The 16,058-nt window shown below is 47.6% G+C and overlaps 1 non-coding gene across 1 annotated transcript; it reads right to left on the bottom strand.

Moving 5' to 3' along the window:
* Positions 1-3,645: 3,645 nt before the first annotated feature.
* On the bottom strand, positions 3,646-3,727 carry TRNAS-AGA (transfer RNA serine (anticodon AGA)). The gene has a single exon. It is a non-coding gene; the product is annotated as a tRNA-Ser (tRNA).
* Positions 3,728-16,058: the final 12,331 nt, after the last annotated feature.

Below are 16,058 nucleotides of genomic sequence, written 5' to 3' on the forward strand. Positions count from 1 at the left end.
CCGCCCACGCTTTCTGAAGGCTGTCATCCGCTTCCTGCTCAGCCTGGAACTGTTCCCTTGAGGCTGGGGTCACCAGTTCTTCCTCAGACTGTGGACTTGGGCTTGGTCCCTCTGGAAGCGATGTAGGTGATGGGGTTGTTTCCGTTGCTGGTGAACCGCTCTCCGCTGGTGCACCTGAGGGTATTTCAGGCTCTGGCTGAGCCTTTTGGGTATGGCTGTCTGTTGCTTCTGCCAGTTTTGGCTCGCTGGCGCCCTCTGGCGTTGAGTTTGAAGATGGGGTTGCAATGACTGGTGCTGGTTGCTGTTCCAGTTCCGGGCCTGGGACTGGAGGTGCTGTGGCTGTTTCAGTGGTTGGCATGGAATCCGGGTCCACTACCTCTGTCTGGGTCTCTGGTAACACAGACGGGGCCTCTGTGGACGGCTCAGGAACAGGAATGGGTCTGGAAGCTTGCCTGGTTTGGCTACGTGTAACCATTCCCACTCTCTTGGCCCGCCTCACCTGGTTGGCCAAGTCTTCCCCCAGTAGCATGGGAATAGGATAATTGTCATAGACTGCAAAAGTCCACATTCCTGACCAGCCTTTGTACTGGACAGGCAGTTGAGCTGTAGGCAAGTCTACAGCTTGTGACATGAAGGGGTAAATTGTAACTTTGGCCTTTGGGTTGATGAATTTGGGGTCAACGAAGGATTGGTGGATAGCTGACACTTGTGCCCCCGTGTCTCTCCACGCAGTAACCTTCTTTCCGCCCACTCTCAAATTTTCCCTTCGCTCCAAGGGTATTTGAGAGGCATCCGGGCCTGGGGATCTTTGGGGTGATGGTGGTGTAATGAATTGCACTCGCATGGTGTTCTTGGGACACTTGGCCTTGATATGTCCCAGTTCATTACACTTAAAGCATCTTCCATCTGATGGGTCACTGGGCCGAGGTGAGTTACTGGAGACTGGTGAGGTTGAAGGGTAGGGTATCTGTGGCTTTACTTGGGTGGTATGTGGGGTCTTTGGCTGTCCTCGGTTGTAGGGTTTATGGTCTGTGTGCCCCCTGGGGTAATCGTTCCCCTTGACAGTAGCTTTCTTGCTTTCTGCCAGTTCCATCCATTTGGCTCCAATCTCCCCCGCCTCAGCGATATCTTTGGGATTTCCATCTTGTATGTACCGTGTGATGTCTTCAGGAACACCATCCAAGAACTGCTCCATTTGTATGAGGAGGTTCAGTTCTTCCAAGGTTTGAATGTTGTTTCCTGTTATCCAGGCCTCATAGTTTTTTGCAATGTAGTAGGCGTGTTTTGGAAATGACACCTTGGGTTTCCACTTTTGGGTTCTGAAGCGCCGACGGGCATGATCTGGGGTTATCCCCATTCGGTATCTGGCCTTGGTTTGAAAAAGTTTATAGTCATTCATTTGCAGCTTAGGCATTTCAGCTGCCACCTCTGCTAAAGGTCCACTGAGCTGTGACCTCAATTCTACCATGTACTGGTCTTCGGGGATGTTGTACCCAAGACAGGCTCTTTCAAAATTTTCCAAGAAGGCCTCGGTATCATCACCTGCCTTGTAGGTGGGAAATTTCCTGTGCTGTGGAGCAATAATGGGCGCCGGGTTGTTAGGGTTGGCTGGCACAGGCAGCCCAGCTTTTGCCAACTCCAGTTCATGTTTTCTCTGTTTTTCCTTCTCTTCATTTTCTTTTTGTTGTTTTTCCAGTTCTCGGTGGTGGGCCGCCTCCTCTTCTTCTTGCTTCCTTCTGTGGGCCAACTCTTCTTCTGCTTGTTTCCTTCGGTAGGCTACCTCTTCTTCTTCTAGTTTTCTTTTGTGTGCTGCCTCTTGGGCTGCCTGTTCTCTTTGGAAGGCTGCCAGTTTCATGCTTTCTTCCTTTTCTTTCATCTCCATCTCTCGCCTGTGTTCAGCTTCTTTGATTTGTTCTTCGGCCTCAATTTTTGCCTTAGAAGTCATGGTTCCTGTTTTCTTGTGTTGGGGTGCCCTCCGGTGTTTATCTTCTGAACTGCAGGCTCTGTTGCCTCCTGAAGTCTGCCTAGCAACAGTGCTTTTTTCCTTTTCTCTCTCTAGCTAATGTTCAATGAAGGGAAACCAGAAAAACCACTTTATTTACATGCATATAAGTGCTGGTACTTGCCTCCTAATGGGAGGGCTATTGCATGACAAAAGACCCTTAACAGTTTGGTAATGGCTTCTTGCTTATTATGCAAGCCACAAACTGCCAGAGAGAGCAGAAAAAAAAATTCTCTCTGGTTCCCTTTTAAAACCAACTGTTTCTCTCTGCTAAAAAGCCCTTAGCAGAGAAAAGAAAAATATAATATTCCTACTGGCTTCTGGATTCTGTCTATATCCCACCGCTGACACCATATCATAACCTTAGTCCCAGATCTGGACCTTAGCGTCCAAAATATGGGGGTTAGTATGAAAACCTCCAAGCTTAGTTACCAGCTTGGACCTGGTACCTGCTGCCACCACCCAAAAAATTAGAGTGTTTTGGGGCACTCTGGTCCCCCTGAAAAACCTTCCCTGGGACCCCAAGACACAAATCCCTTGAGTCTCACAACAAAGGGAAATAATCCTTTTTCCCTTCCCCCCTCCAGGTGCTCCTGAAGAGATACACAGACACAAGCTCTGTGAAACTACACAGAGAGACTCCCCCTCTCTGTTCCCAATCCTGGAAACAAAAAGTACTTTCCTATTCCCCCAGAGGGAATGCAAAATCAGGCTAGCAATCCAACACACAGATCTCCCCTTGATTTCTTCCTCCCACCAATTCCCTGGTGAGTACAGACTCAATTTCCCTGAAGTAAAGAAAAACTTCAACAGGTCTTAAAAGAAAGCTTTATATAAAAAGAAAGAAAAATACATACAAATGTTCTCTCTGTATTAAGATGATACAATACAGGGTAAATTGCTTAAAAGAATATTGAATAAACAGCCTTATTCAAAAAGAATACAAATCAAAGCCCTCCAGCACTTATATTCATGCAAATACCAAAGAAAAGAAACCATATAACTTACTATCTGATCTCTTTGTCCTTACACTTAGAAACAGAAGATTAGAAAGTAGAACTACTTCTCCAAAGCTCAGAGAAAGCAGGAAGACTCACAAAAGACTTAGACACTCAATTCCCTCCACCCAAAGTTGAAAAAATCCGGTTTCCTGATTGGTCCTCTGGTCAGGTGCTTCAGGTGAAAGAGACATTAACCCTTAGCTATCTGTTTACGACAGGGGGACACTGAGGAAGGAAACTGGAATCATTGCTTGCTGGAAGTTTACCCCAATAAACATTGAATTGTTTGCACCTTTGAACTTCGTGCATTGCTGCTCTCTGGTCATGCAAGAAGGACCAGGGAATGGGAGGGTGATGGGATAAACCCTGTAACAAGTACGTCTTTCAGGGTGTTAAAAACCCCAGAACCAGTATAATTAAGCTGACCTAAGCCATGGTTAGATAGTGCTAAACAAAAGGAAAGATTGTTCTGTCAATGTAGCTATTACAGGGATGGAAAACCCCTCCCCTCACTGTAGCAACTGTCTACTCTGCAGTGCTAGAGCAGTGTCATAGCAGCATTTTAAGTGCAGACAGCCTTAGAGTGAGACCAGATCTGGCTCCAGCATTAAGACAACAGCACTGACAACACACTAATGCCACCATAGTTAGCAGGATTCAAACCTGCGTGGGGAGACCCCAATAGATTTCTAGTCCATCACCTTAACCACTCAGCCACAACTACTTGATGTACAGCTCCTGCACTACACAATGATTCTGTTCTCACAGACTTGTCACTTCAAATGGCTCAGACCAGCTCCCCCAGCACACTCACTGCTGTGCATTAGTGTAAGTGTGTCCATGGTGAACAGCAAGAGTTCCCGCCCATTTCCCTTCCAGCTGGAGCATGATTAGTGTGTTTGTGGCTAACGACATTGCTATAGATTGTTGTTCATTCCTCACACTGACAATTCAGACAGTCCCTTTCCAATTCGAATCTCTACCACATCATTCCAATAGCCGGGGGCAGGATTTCTCTGGGGCACTGAAATGTTTCAGGGGATTGGTGTGTGAGCTCAGCCTTGCATTCCATCCCTGATGTTCATGGACTAACAACAGCAGCAGAAAGAAAGAGCCGAGCCAATATCTCCCTGGCAGGGATGCAGGTGACCACGTCCCCTCTGTCTGACCATTGCCATTGCAGGAGAGAAGGGTTCACTGGAATCGAATGCCCTGGCTCAGACAAGAGACACAGGGAGGTTTTACTGTTATTGGATCTGTGCAAAGGAAATTGTGCCTCTGTGTGAAATTGAGGAGGGAAATGAAACGTCCACATGGTGGCCCAGTGCCTTAAGGAATGTGGGCGATGGATTCTGGCTGAGAAATGATTTAACAGGAATTTGTATCAATGTGTTGCCCTGATTAAAAGCTATGGCTGTAAGGTGTCACTGTTGTTAGTACTTGCACCTGCGTGGAGAAACCCGAGTGGGTGTCAAGTCCATTATCTTAATGAGGGCTAGTTGATTATTTTGTCAAGATCCAAATTTCTTGGTCAAGGTCTAGTCAATGTCTAGATGACAGAGAAAATAATACACTGATGATAATAAGAAGAATTTAGAAATATTTACAGTTGCTATGGGCATAACTATGATGATTGTTTCATGTTTCACTCTTTATATCTGACACCACCATCACCTTTCCCTTTAGCCTTGTAGTTTACCAAGGGTAAAACTAAACATCTTTTCAGATACAAGGGAGTGTTTGTGTTCATTCCTGTTAGCTACACAGCGGTTTGATGTAGCTGCTTTCAGTCCTCTGGCTCTGCCCTGATAAGTAACATTTCAGGGTGTCACTGAACTGAAGGAGGGAAATCATTTTTTGACACATTACGCCTCCTCTTAAAGGTGTTTGTCTGGCTGGCAGCCCTGGTTCCCAGGTCTCTCCTGAGGGAAGAAAGTTTCTGTGCAAAATACTAAAACTTTTAACAGAGAGGAGGGAAAGGCGACGACCACATGATGGGGCCAGTATGTACCACAACATGGTTCTTTTATGTGGGATGACTCTGAACATTGACTGATCTCCACTCCCTTGGATTTGAAGAGATGTTTAGCTGTGCACTTAGGAACCTATAAGGCTGAAGCAATTTTATGGGTGGTGACACTGCGATGGAAAGGTTTTTTAATGTTGTAGAAATTGTTAAAAACACTTAGCTTAAACTGGAACTGCCTGTTATTAAAGGCTGGTTTCCCCACGTCAGTTCCATAAGCTCTCCTAGAAACACCCTGGGTTCTCTCCTGCCTCGGTGGGAACTAGAGGGAATCGTCCCCAGCTGCCCTTGGCTCTAGGCTGATTTTTCTGGGGAGGGGACGTGGAATTGATTTGTTTGCTGTTGAGAAGGGAGCCGGGCCAGTTCTCAGGGAACCAGAACTCCCAGCATCTTCCCAGCCCAACCCAGGCTGCTGCCCCGTCCCAGTCTCTGTTCCTCTGGGAGCCCTCCATGTTTGACTCTAGAGCAGGCTGGGAGCAGCAGCTGAGGCAGAGGACAGCCTGGGCCAGGCAGATAAGGAGTTTAGCAAGCAAAACATGTAAAACGGCAGTGGATTATTACCTTGGACTTGACGGCATTTCTCCATTGGTCTGTCTGCCTTGGGGCAGGGACAATAACACGTCCTGCTGCATTCGTTATTTCAAGAGGCAGTTTAGGATTTTCATTCTCACACACAGTGCACAAAGCAGGACTCAACCTTTGGCATAAACTAAACAAGCTGCTCACAGATTCTGACAGCCACAATGAGCGTTCGGGTGAGAGCTCAGACCTGCCCCTGTCCCAGAGGGAGAGTGTCATCTGTGTGGGGACTGGAGCACTGACCTACCCGCTGCTAACTCCCAAACTTTCAGTAACTCTATTATCAGTGCCTGTGAGTGTTATTTAAACCATAAGAAAAACCACACTGGGCTAGACCAAAGGCCCATCTAGCTCTGAATCCTCTCTTCTGACAGTAGCCAATAGCAGGTGCCCCAACAACCAGTCAGCAAGGCATCACCAGGAGTTGAACCCAGGATCTCCTGTTTACAAAACAGATGCTTTAGCCAGCTAACCCATGGGTGGCTAAAACACAGTGCTTGCCCACACCTGACTCCCTGCCATCACCACTGGGGCCTGACAAGCTTTGCTTGTATTTGGATTCTGCAAAGCAGAGGAGCAGGTGACGTTTTCCTTACAAGTTGTTTGTGAGTGAATCTTTGGCCAGGTCTGCACTACAAAGTTGTTTCAGCAGAATTATGTTGCTCAGGTGTGTGAAAAACACACAACACTACCTCAGTCGGCAGCTTGTGGCTGGTGCACACACTGCAATGCCACATCTGGCGACAAAACTGCCCTGTTTTGCTGACAAAATAAAACAACTTCGATGAGAGGTCTAGAGCGTTTTGAAGCAAACTTAAAGTGACAGAGTAGACGCTGCTGTTCATTATATCACCATAACTGGCCTCCTCCAGTATCCCACAATGCCCGCCGTGAACTCGCCTGCCCTGCATTCCTGCTACAGAGCCATGGGCCCCTCCCCTTTCATTGCTATGGGAAGTTCTGACAGCTGAGCCTGCTGCTCTGCTCTGGCAGCCAGGAGCAAATCACTGCCGTGGATGCTGCTCTCTCCCGCACCGCGAACACAGAGCAGGGTGGCGGGAGCTTCCTTACAGTGTGGGGAGGCCACTGGCACCCGAACTGTGACACGCCCAGGACATCCCTTCCCTCGAGGAGGCTCTTACCTTCTAAACAGGGACGGCTGTTTTCTAGTAAAATCAGGAAAAGGGAAGGAGAAAACTCAAAAGAGGTTCCTCCTGGTGCTCACATACGTGAACCCAAATACTCTCTCAGTCCTCAAAGAGAGACCTGGAGAAGGAGACTTGCTGAAGCAAAGCCACAGGGGTCTCTGAGGTTTCCTTGGCTCCTCGCCCCTGTCCTGCCTGGCTGATGTCAGCATCTTTCTGTGAGGTCATCACCTCCCCACCACCTTTGACCAATAGTCTGAGGTCCTGCAAAAGGCCTTTGTGATGTCACTGCCACACCCCTCCCTTGCTGTGCTAATGTCCCGCCCCTGCCCAGGCACTTTGGAGGTTTGAGCTACTCCTTAGGCAGGGTGATGACACTGGGTGATCGGCTGTTTGGGAAAACAAGAGTCTGTCTTTTTGCCAGGGAAAGGAGAAACTTGGCCAGCAGCAGGGGGTGCAGAACATCACCCTAGCGTGGGGGTGACAGCGCCTCTGGGATCCTGAAATCCCAGCACTTTACACACCTTCATGGAGCCTCCCAACCCCCCTGGGCTGTTGGAACTGCGACCTCAACCCTACTGATGAGAAACAGGCCTGGGGAGGGGAAGCTACTGGCTCAGGGTCACACCAAGTGTCAGAAGGATGGATGGGACCCAGCAGTCCTTCTTTCCAGGCCCCTTTGCTAACCACTGCTGCACACTCCCTCTCACAGCTGGCAATTACAAGCAGGCCCTCATGGCCGCTCCCCCTGCCTTTGAGAGGGAGTGTGCTCTGCTGGAGTTAATGGAGCAGGGGACTGGGAGTCAAGACTCCTGAGTTTCATTGATGGGGATTTCATACTTTCTCGCTATTGGAAATTGCTGGGAGAATCCCCCAGCCAAAGCTGCTCTGACAGTGCTAAGTAACATCTGACCATTCAAGGGCGAGCGCACTGTCCAGGAAGAGGAGTGTTTGGCTCTGGGGTTTCACTTCATCCCAGTTTAGAGAGAGGGGCCCAGCTATGGAGTTTGGCTCAAGAAGACCAATTCTCCAATTTGTTAAAGGCGTTTTGAATTCCAGTCCTGTGCTCCAAAGTGCTTGGTGTCATTTGCAAATTTTAGAAGCATGCTCTCCACTCCATTTTCCAAATCAGTAATGAAAATATTGAATAGTACCCGACCCTGGACTGATCCCTGCCGGATCCACTAGGTACACCCTCTCTGTTGGACAGCCAGACATGGAGAAGGGCTCTTGGAATCTAAGCTTTCAACAGCTCTGCACCCACATCACACTGATTGCATCTAGACCACATTTCCCTCGTTTACTTGTGAGAATGTCCTACGGGACTCTGTCAAAAGCCTTAATAACACCGAGCTAGATCCCATCTACTGTTTACCGGCCTCCGCTAGGCCCGGAGCCCTGCCAAAGAAGGAAAGAGGATTGGTTTGGAATGATTTGTTCTTGACAAATCCACGCTCACTAATCCTAAGAACCAAAGTATCCTGAAGATGCTACTGACAAACTGATTGTTTAAGAATGTATTCCAGTATCTCTCAAGCTATGGAAGTAAGGCTAGCTAGTCTGTAAGTCTCAGGGGTCTCTTTGTTCCCCTTTCTAAGATAGGTCCTGTCCCGTTCATGGATGGGAAGATGTTCTTTTTCAGGTATCTCAGAGGAGACCTGGGGCACAACACCTGGTTTGTTTAGGCCACAAAAACAGAGGCAGGAACCTCTTCTCTCCTGCTGGCAAGGAACCCCAGGTACCTAAGAGACAGGGACTCACATCCCTGAATGGACTTAAAAAAGGCAGTGGTTAAAAAGTTTGGTCCCGACCATTTCTTGTTTCCACAGACTAGACCTTTTAGCAAACTTTAGAATTCCTTGGTGCTAAACACCGTGAAACTCCCCTTTCTCCTTCACAGAGGGTTTTAATGCCCCTTATCTCACTCAAGCTCATGACTGCCCAGAGTTTGAGAATTGTCCCTGTTCCCATTGGACAGATGGGGAGGAGCCTGAGGTACAGAGAAGGGAAGTGACCTACCCAAGGGCCTACACAGCAAGGCGGTGGCAGAGTCAGAAAGAGAAGCCACCAGTCCTGACTCCTGTTCTAACAAACAGCAAACCCCCCCAGAGGCAGGGATAGAGCCCAGGAATCGAGATGGTGGGGAAATTTCATTGAAACCATTTTTGTCACAAAATCCCCTTCAGACTAAACCAGTTTGTTTCTCAAAATCAAAACAAGTGGGATGAAAGTTCTTTGCAAAAATATTTTGTTGCAAAACAAAAGCATCTCCTGTTTGTCAGAGTGTGTTAAATTGTCTCGTCGCACACAAAGAGGAGACACTTAGATCACAAACATTAGCTAAGATGCTTCGATCTGAGCTAAGTAGTTGATGCTCTTAATAATTTCAAAATAAAAAAATACAAATATAATAGACTATTTCAGCTAGTCTATTATGTCATAATCTGCTCTGAGTAAATGTGATAGGACACCTCATATTATGCACTAGAAGGTGCTAGGACAGCAGGAATTAAAAAGTTGAGGACAATGCCTTATCACCCACAAGGTGAACCTCAACCCGAAAGGTTCAACCAAATCCTATTAGATATGTTAGGGACTTTGCGGCCAGAGCAGAAGGCAACCGGAAGCCAACATGTCGCATTTCTGGTGCACGCCTACAACGCCACAAAGAACGATGCTACGGGAGTCACCCCATATCTCTTGATGTTTGGGCGAGAAGCAAGATTACCCATATACCTGTGCTTTGGTGTACCAGAGGATGGCGACAGCTATGAAACTCATCAGCAATATGTATCCCGACTACGAGAAAAGCTGCGGGATGCTTATCACTTAGCTATATCTGCAGCCTGGAAGAACACATACTGCAACAAACATCAACATGATGCTAGGGTGTGTCTGCAAGATGGAAGGCAATACCTTACTTGCTGATGGAAAAGCTAGACCTGCCGGTCTACAAGATCAAACCTGAAGAGGGTCCAGAGCAGACAAAGACCGTTCATAGAAACCTTTTGCTCCCTGTGGGGGAATTGTTAGGCACCCCTTATGAGATGGGCCACAAGAGGGCAACTGGGCAGAACGAAGGTGCTGTACCAAAGCCGCCTTCCAACGTGACAGATGGCCCCTGCAGCTAACCTACACCTACTCAGCACATCTGAGAGTGAGTCTGAGGAGGAAGACACAACAGTGGTGTAACCTGGGATGAAGACAAGATTTCAGTCTCGATAAGCTGAATCAAAAGAGAGCACCTCCTCTTCCACCCTAAACCCCATGGCAGAAGTATTTAGGCCCATTCCTGACACTCCTGAGCCACTGGTGGGACCCCCGTGTGATGACATACACAGGTTATTGGACAGTGGCGACATACAGATGGAGGATGTCCTGAGCACTTTTGACCCTCCACTGTTAGAACTAGAAATGAAGGGGCCTATGCCAGTATCTGAGGGGACCTCAGGGGAAACCTCTCCATCCGTCACTCAAGAGGATGTCCCCCCTATCACATCAACAGGGATTCTCAATAGGCGAGACAGGGTAATAAGACCAGTGAAACGGTTAACTTACGATGCACCTGGGGTGACTAGTGAAGAGCCAATACATTTAGCACACAGGTTTGTGGAAGCTAAAGTGGGCTATCTGAGGCCCTTTGGAGGGGACCAGTGAGTTGGTATATTAGGGAATGTGATTTGTCGGGATGACAAATTCTCGACTGGGGGGAGGAAGTGAGCAGAGTCAGGATGAGATCTACCCTGACATCTGGTGGTGAACTACAGGGAGTGTGGAAAGAATTTCAGGGAGTGTGGAAAGGAATTTCAGGTGTTTGCATTGGCACACCCACTCTGCCTAGCATAGCCCATGGCAGCCTGAGATGGTTATTTTGACAGCTCTAAGATCCCCAATTTCTTCATTACTGGGGCAGGAGGAATAAAGTGTTGTCACCCTGATTACGTGAACTATGAGACTGCTTTATGACAGAAAGTCTCAACATCAATTAAGTAGCACTCGCTAGACAAGGGACACGGATGCCAAAACCCAGTGAATTGAGAGAGGTTGGGGATAGGTATGTGTACCTGATGGTATGGGGCACCTTTGAGTGCCTGGCATACCAATTGCACCTCCTTCTCTCTGGAACCTAGCTAGAGGCTGCTGAGCTGAATTCACTTTGCACCAGCACTGGGGCTCCACTACTACAAGCTGAAATCAGTAAGAGCTGAGATCACTGAGTGCTGTGTTAACTAGTGGGGGACCTTAAGAGATATATTGCTAAGTGGCTGGCAGAGCAGTTTGCAGGATGGTTGGAGTGGCCTAGTGCAGCAGAGAAGAACTGAGCAATGTGTGGGGACAGCTGGAGTAGTTCATGGGACGGCTGGTGGAGTGGAGCATATGGTGGAGCGGAGCAGTGTGTGGAACGGTTGGAGCGGCTTGTTGAACAGCAAGTGGAGCAGAGCAGTTTGCAGGATGGTTGGAGTGGCCTAGTGCAGCAGAGAAGAACTGAGCAATGTGTAGGGCCAGCTGGAGTAGTTCATGGGACAGCTGGTGGAGTGGAGCATATGGAGGAGCAGCTTGTGGAACAGCAAGTGGAGCAGAGCAGTTTGCGGGGATGGCTGGAGGAGCAGAGCAGAGCTGATCGTGGTGAAGGCTGCAGCAGATCTCCACGGAGAGGCGGGGCAGTCGGCCTCGGCCCACGTAAGGTGCCCCTTTTACACCCTGTGTGCCCCCCGCATTTCCACCCAGGCTGGGGGTGGGGCAGAACCCTGCAGATGAACTTTTGAACTCTGAGGTGATTTGGATTTTAGACATTGCCAAATGTACTTCGAGGTGGGGTTTTTTGCTCATGGTTTGTGTTATCCTGTTTGTGGTGTTTCTCCAATGGGATGCTGCACTGTTTCTCTCCTTTATTAAAAGGATTTTGCTACACTCGGACTCCGTGCTTGCGAGTGGGGAAGTATTGCCTCCTAGAGGCACCCAGGGGGGGTGGTATGTAATTGTCCCAGGTCACTGGGTGGGGGCTCGAGCCGGTTATGCATTGTGTTATTGAAACTGAACCCCTGGATACTGAACTCGGCCCTTGTTGCTGCCAACTCAGAGGGGCAGAAGGGTTACACTAGTGACACTCTCCAATGGATCCCCGCACTTCACCCACCGTGAGGTAGGTAGGAGCGGATCATTATTATCCCTACTTGAGAGAGGGAGAAGCTAATGCTGAGAAAGAAGAATTGACTTGTCTTAGGTCACACAGCCGGTCACTGGCAGAGTTAGGAATAGGACCCAAGAGGGAATAGGACCCCTGATTCACAAACTAACCATCGGATCTTGAATTTCAGACATTGAACAACCTGAATAAAGTGTTCTCGAATGAGCTGCATACCAACAACAGTGCATACTAATTATTCAGCAAGTATTTTAGGAGAACTGCAATGTTAGAGAGAATCATGAACTGCTCAGAGACCATTAATGCAGAGAAGCAGCAAAATTCATCAAACATATAAGTGGTTATGACTTATTTACTTGGTCTTAAAAGAGAACAACGAGGACTTGAGTCTCCTCCCTGTCAATAATCCCCTGCTCAGCCAGTCAGGGTAGAGACTGAGGACGGGAGGCTGAGGGTTCTCACCAGAGAGCCCAAAGGATGGCCCAGGTCACCGGTGGGGATCACTGCCCGAGCACTATTTCAGCCCCTCATTTTTGGGTGGACGTCCCACAGTGGGAGCTGCAGAGCACTCCCCCGCAACACACAAACACACACCTCACTCTTGGTGTTGGGAGGGGAACAGGTGAAAGGACACTAGAAGCAAGAGACAAAGAGAAAGGAGGAAGGCATGGATGGAGAAAAAGGTGAAACAAAAAGGACAAACCCTAATGTCCCCAGTGATTCTGAGGGACAAAATCCCAGGTGCAGAATAAAATTCTGCCTCCTTAAGCTCGTGTTTTCCATGCCTAGAATTCAACTGTCACCTGATGGATCAGACTGAACAGGTTTCAAACCTTGAGGAAGCTCTTACCTTCTAAACAGGGACAGTTGTTTTCTAGTAAAATCACTAAAAGGTGTCATAAAAAGATAGTTAAGGGTTAATAGAACAGGAGTACTTCATGTCTCTTTTGCCTGTAAAGGGTTAACAAGCTCAGTGAGCCTGGCTGTCACCTGACCAGAAGACCAATCAGGGGACAGGACACTTTCAAATCTTGATGGAGGGAAGTTTTTGTGCTGTGCTGTTAGTGTTTGGTTCTTGTTCACTCTGGGGGCTCAGAGGGACCAGACGTGCAACCAGGTTTCTCTCCAATCTCTCTGATACAGTCTCTTCTGGTCAATTTAGTAAGTACCAGTTAGAAAGACGGTTTAGTATTTTGTTTTCTTTATTTGCAAATGTGTATTTTGCTGAAAGGACTGTATCTCTGTTTGCTGCAACTTGTATTTGTGCTGGGGGAAGGATTCTCTCTGGTGTCTATAAGCTGAGAGACCCTGTAACATTTTCCATCTTGATTTTACACAGATAATTTTTACTTTTTTTCTTTCTTTAATTAAAAGTTTTTCCCTTTTTAAGAACCTGATTGTTTTTTCTATTCTTGTGTGAGACCCCAGAGGATGGGGTCTGGACTCACCAGGGAATTGGTGGGAGAAAGAAGAGAAGGGGGGAGGAAAAGCCTGATTTCTCTCTGTGTTAGGATCACTGTCTCTCTCTCAGGGAGAGTCTGGGATGGGGAGAGAAGGAGGGGGAAGGTGAATTTCCTCTCTGTTTTTGGATTCAAGGAGTTTGAATCACAGTGATCTCCCAGTGTAACCCAGGGAGGGGTGAATCTGGGAAGAAGAAAGGAGGGAATTGGTTTATTTCCCTTTGTTTTGAGATCAAAGGAGTTTGGGGTCTTGGGGTCCCCAGGGTTTGGGGGCCAGAAAGTGTCCCAAAACACTATATTTTTGGGGGTGGCAGCTCTACCATTTCTAAGCTAGTAATTAAGCTTAGGGGGGTTTATGCAGGTACCCCATCTTTTGGACGCTAAGGTTCAGAGTGGGGAATCATACCTTGACAAAAGGGAAGGAGAAAATTTAAAAGAGGTTCCTCCTGGCGCTCACATCCGTGGACCCGAATACTCTCTCAGTCCTCAAAGAGAGACCTGGAGAAGGAGACTTGCTGAAGCAAAGCCACAGGGGTCTCTGAGGTTTCCCTGGCCCCTTGCCTCTGTCCTGCCTGGCTGATATCAGCATCTCTCTGTGAGGTCACCACCTCCCCACCACCTTTGACCAATAGTCTGAGGTCTTGCAAAAGGCCTTTGTGATGTCACTGCCACACCCCTCCCTTGCTGTGCTAATGTCCTGCCCCTGGCCAGGCACTTTGGAGGTTTGAGCTACTCCCTGTGGATCACTCCACTCAAGGAGCATTCGTTCTAGGAAGCAAGCTGGCTAGACAGGAAAACATCAGACGCTGCTCTCAATGCTACACTCAGTTTTCTCAGACATTAGTCAACTTTATGGCCAGAAGAGACCATTAGAGTATCTAATCTGATCCCCTGCATATCGCAGGCCTCCTGTATGACACAAGAGCTACTTTGGGGGCAAACACATTCCAGAAGGCATCTAGTCTTCATTAAATGACATCAGGAGATGGCAAATCCACCACTTTCCTTGGTAGCTTGTTCCTGTGGTGAATCATCCTCGCTGTTGACTATTTATGCCTTATTTGTAATATGAACCCTTGCTCTGGCTCCCAGCCCCCCTACAAGGGTTGCAGCTGTCTGGAAGTGCTGCCTTCCATGCCTTTCTCATTCACACCTCATTCATTCAACAGGGCAACTGATTACCAAGTGGAGGAAAGATCTTATTCTACTTCTAGCAAAGAGACATTTTTCTTTTACTTTAATTATACTACCTTAGGGGCTCGCTATAACATACTACCAAGCTTCAATGCAAAGTGATATACAAGTTATACAAAAATAGATAATGCAGAGATGTATCTACAACTGCATTGATTGACTGCTGTGTGCAGTAATATAGTGATCCCTGGGTCTTTGAATGAGGCTTTATACTTCGGGGGGGGGGGGGCGAGCTGGGGTGAGCAGCAAGTCGGAGGCGGGCGAGTGGGCAAAGAGGCGAGCAGTGAGGCAGCAGGGATTCTAGGGGCGGGCATGGGGGTTTCTGGCAGGGGAGAGAGGAGGTGAAAAGAGGTGAGTGGGGCACTGACTAGGAGGGACGCAGCAAGCCAGCGGGGGGTTAGGGAGTGAAGAGGGATGTGATGGTGGGGTTGAGAGGGGAGGGGGTGGGTCCTATTTTACTGCTGTGATCTGGTCACCCTAAGCGCGCTGTTTCTTTCCCCCTCTACAGGCTTCCACACACAGTCAGTGCCTTGCTAGTGGGCCATGCACCGTGAGAGAGCTCTTCTCTTTGTGTGTGACTGTGAGTGTTTCCCTTGTGCGTGAATTTATTCAATAAAAGCTTGAGCTTCATAATGGCTACCACGAGTGAAAAGAAAAAGAGAAAAAGAGAATCAGAGCACAGCGTCTTCAACACTGAATGGACGAAGAAATACGTACATACTGAGAATGATACAGTTACTAAAGTAAGCTTTCAAATGTCTAAGGAAATTGCTGCTGTTGGGAAATGCTTCACAGAAGGTGAGTTTTTAAAAAAGTGTATCTTGATTGCTGTATCTGAGTTATGTCCAGAAAAGAGGGAAATATTTGAGAATGTCAGTCTAGCACGCATGACTGTACAGAGAAGAATAGCTGACATTTCTACCAATCTAAGTGATCAGTTAAAGCAGAGAGTCAGTGAATTCTGCTTTTACTCCCTAGCTAGGGATGAAAGCACCGATTTAAAAGACACCGCCCAACTTCTTATTCTTATTAGAGGTATTGATAATAACTTTGAAATTACTGAAGAACTTGCTGGCATGTGCTCCATGACAGGTCACACAACCGGAAAAGAAATCTCCAGTGAAGTGATAAAGTGCATGAATGATAAGTCAGGATTAGATTTCACAAACTTGATGGCCATTTGTACTGATAGTGCCCCAGCTATGTGTGGAAAAAAATGTTGGAGCAGTTACTCTTCTTGAAGAATGTATTGGGAGACAAATAACCAAACATCACTGCATTTACATCAGCAGGTTTTGTGTAGAAAGTCTTAAAATCTGAGCATGTAACGTCAGTGACAGTTTCCATTGTAAACTACACCCGTTCTAGAGGACTAAAACACAGGACATTCCGAGCCCTTCTTGAAGGGGTAAACACTGAGTGCAGTCATACGGAAGTGAGGTGGTTGAGTCGAGGAAAAGTGCTCCGACGTTTCATTCCTTTGAAAGAGGAGGTAGCAAAATTCG

This window comes from Gopherus flavomarginatus (assembly GCF_025201925.1).
Source record: "Gopherus flavomarginatus isolate rGopFla2 chromosome 13 unlocalized genomic scaffold, rGopFla2.mat.asm SUPER_13_unloc_2, whole genome shotgun sequence".
Taxonomy (NCBI): Eukaryota; Metazoa; Chordata; order Testudines; family Testudinidae; genus Gopherus; species Gopherus flavomarginatus.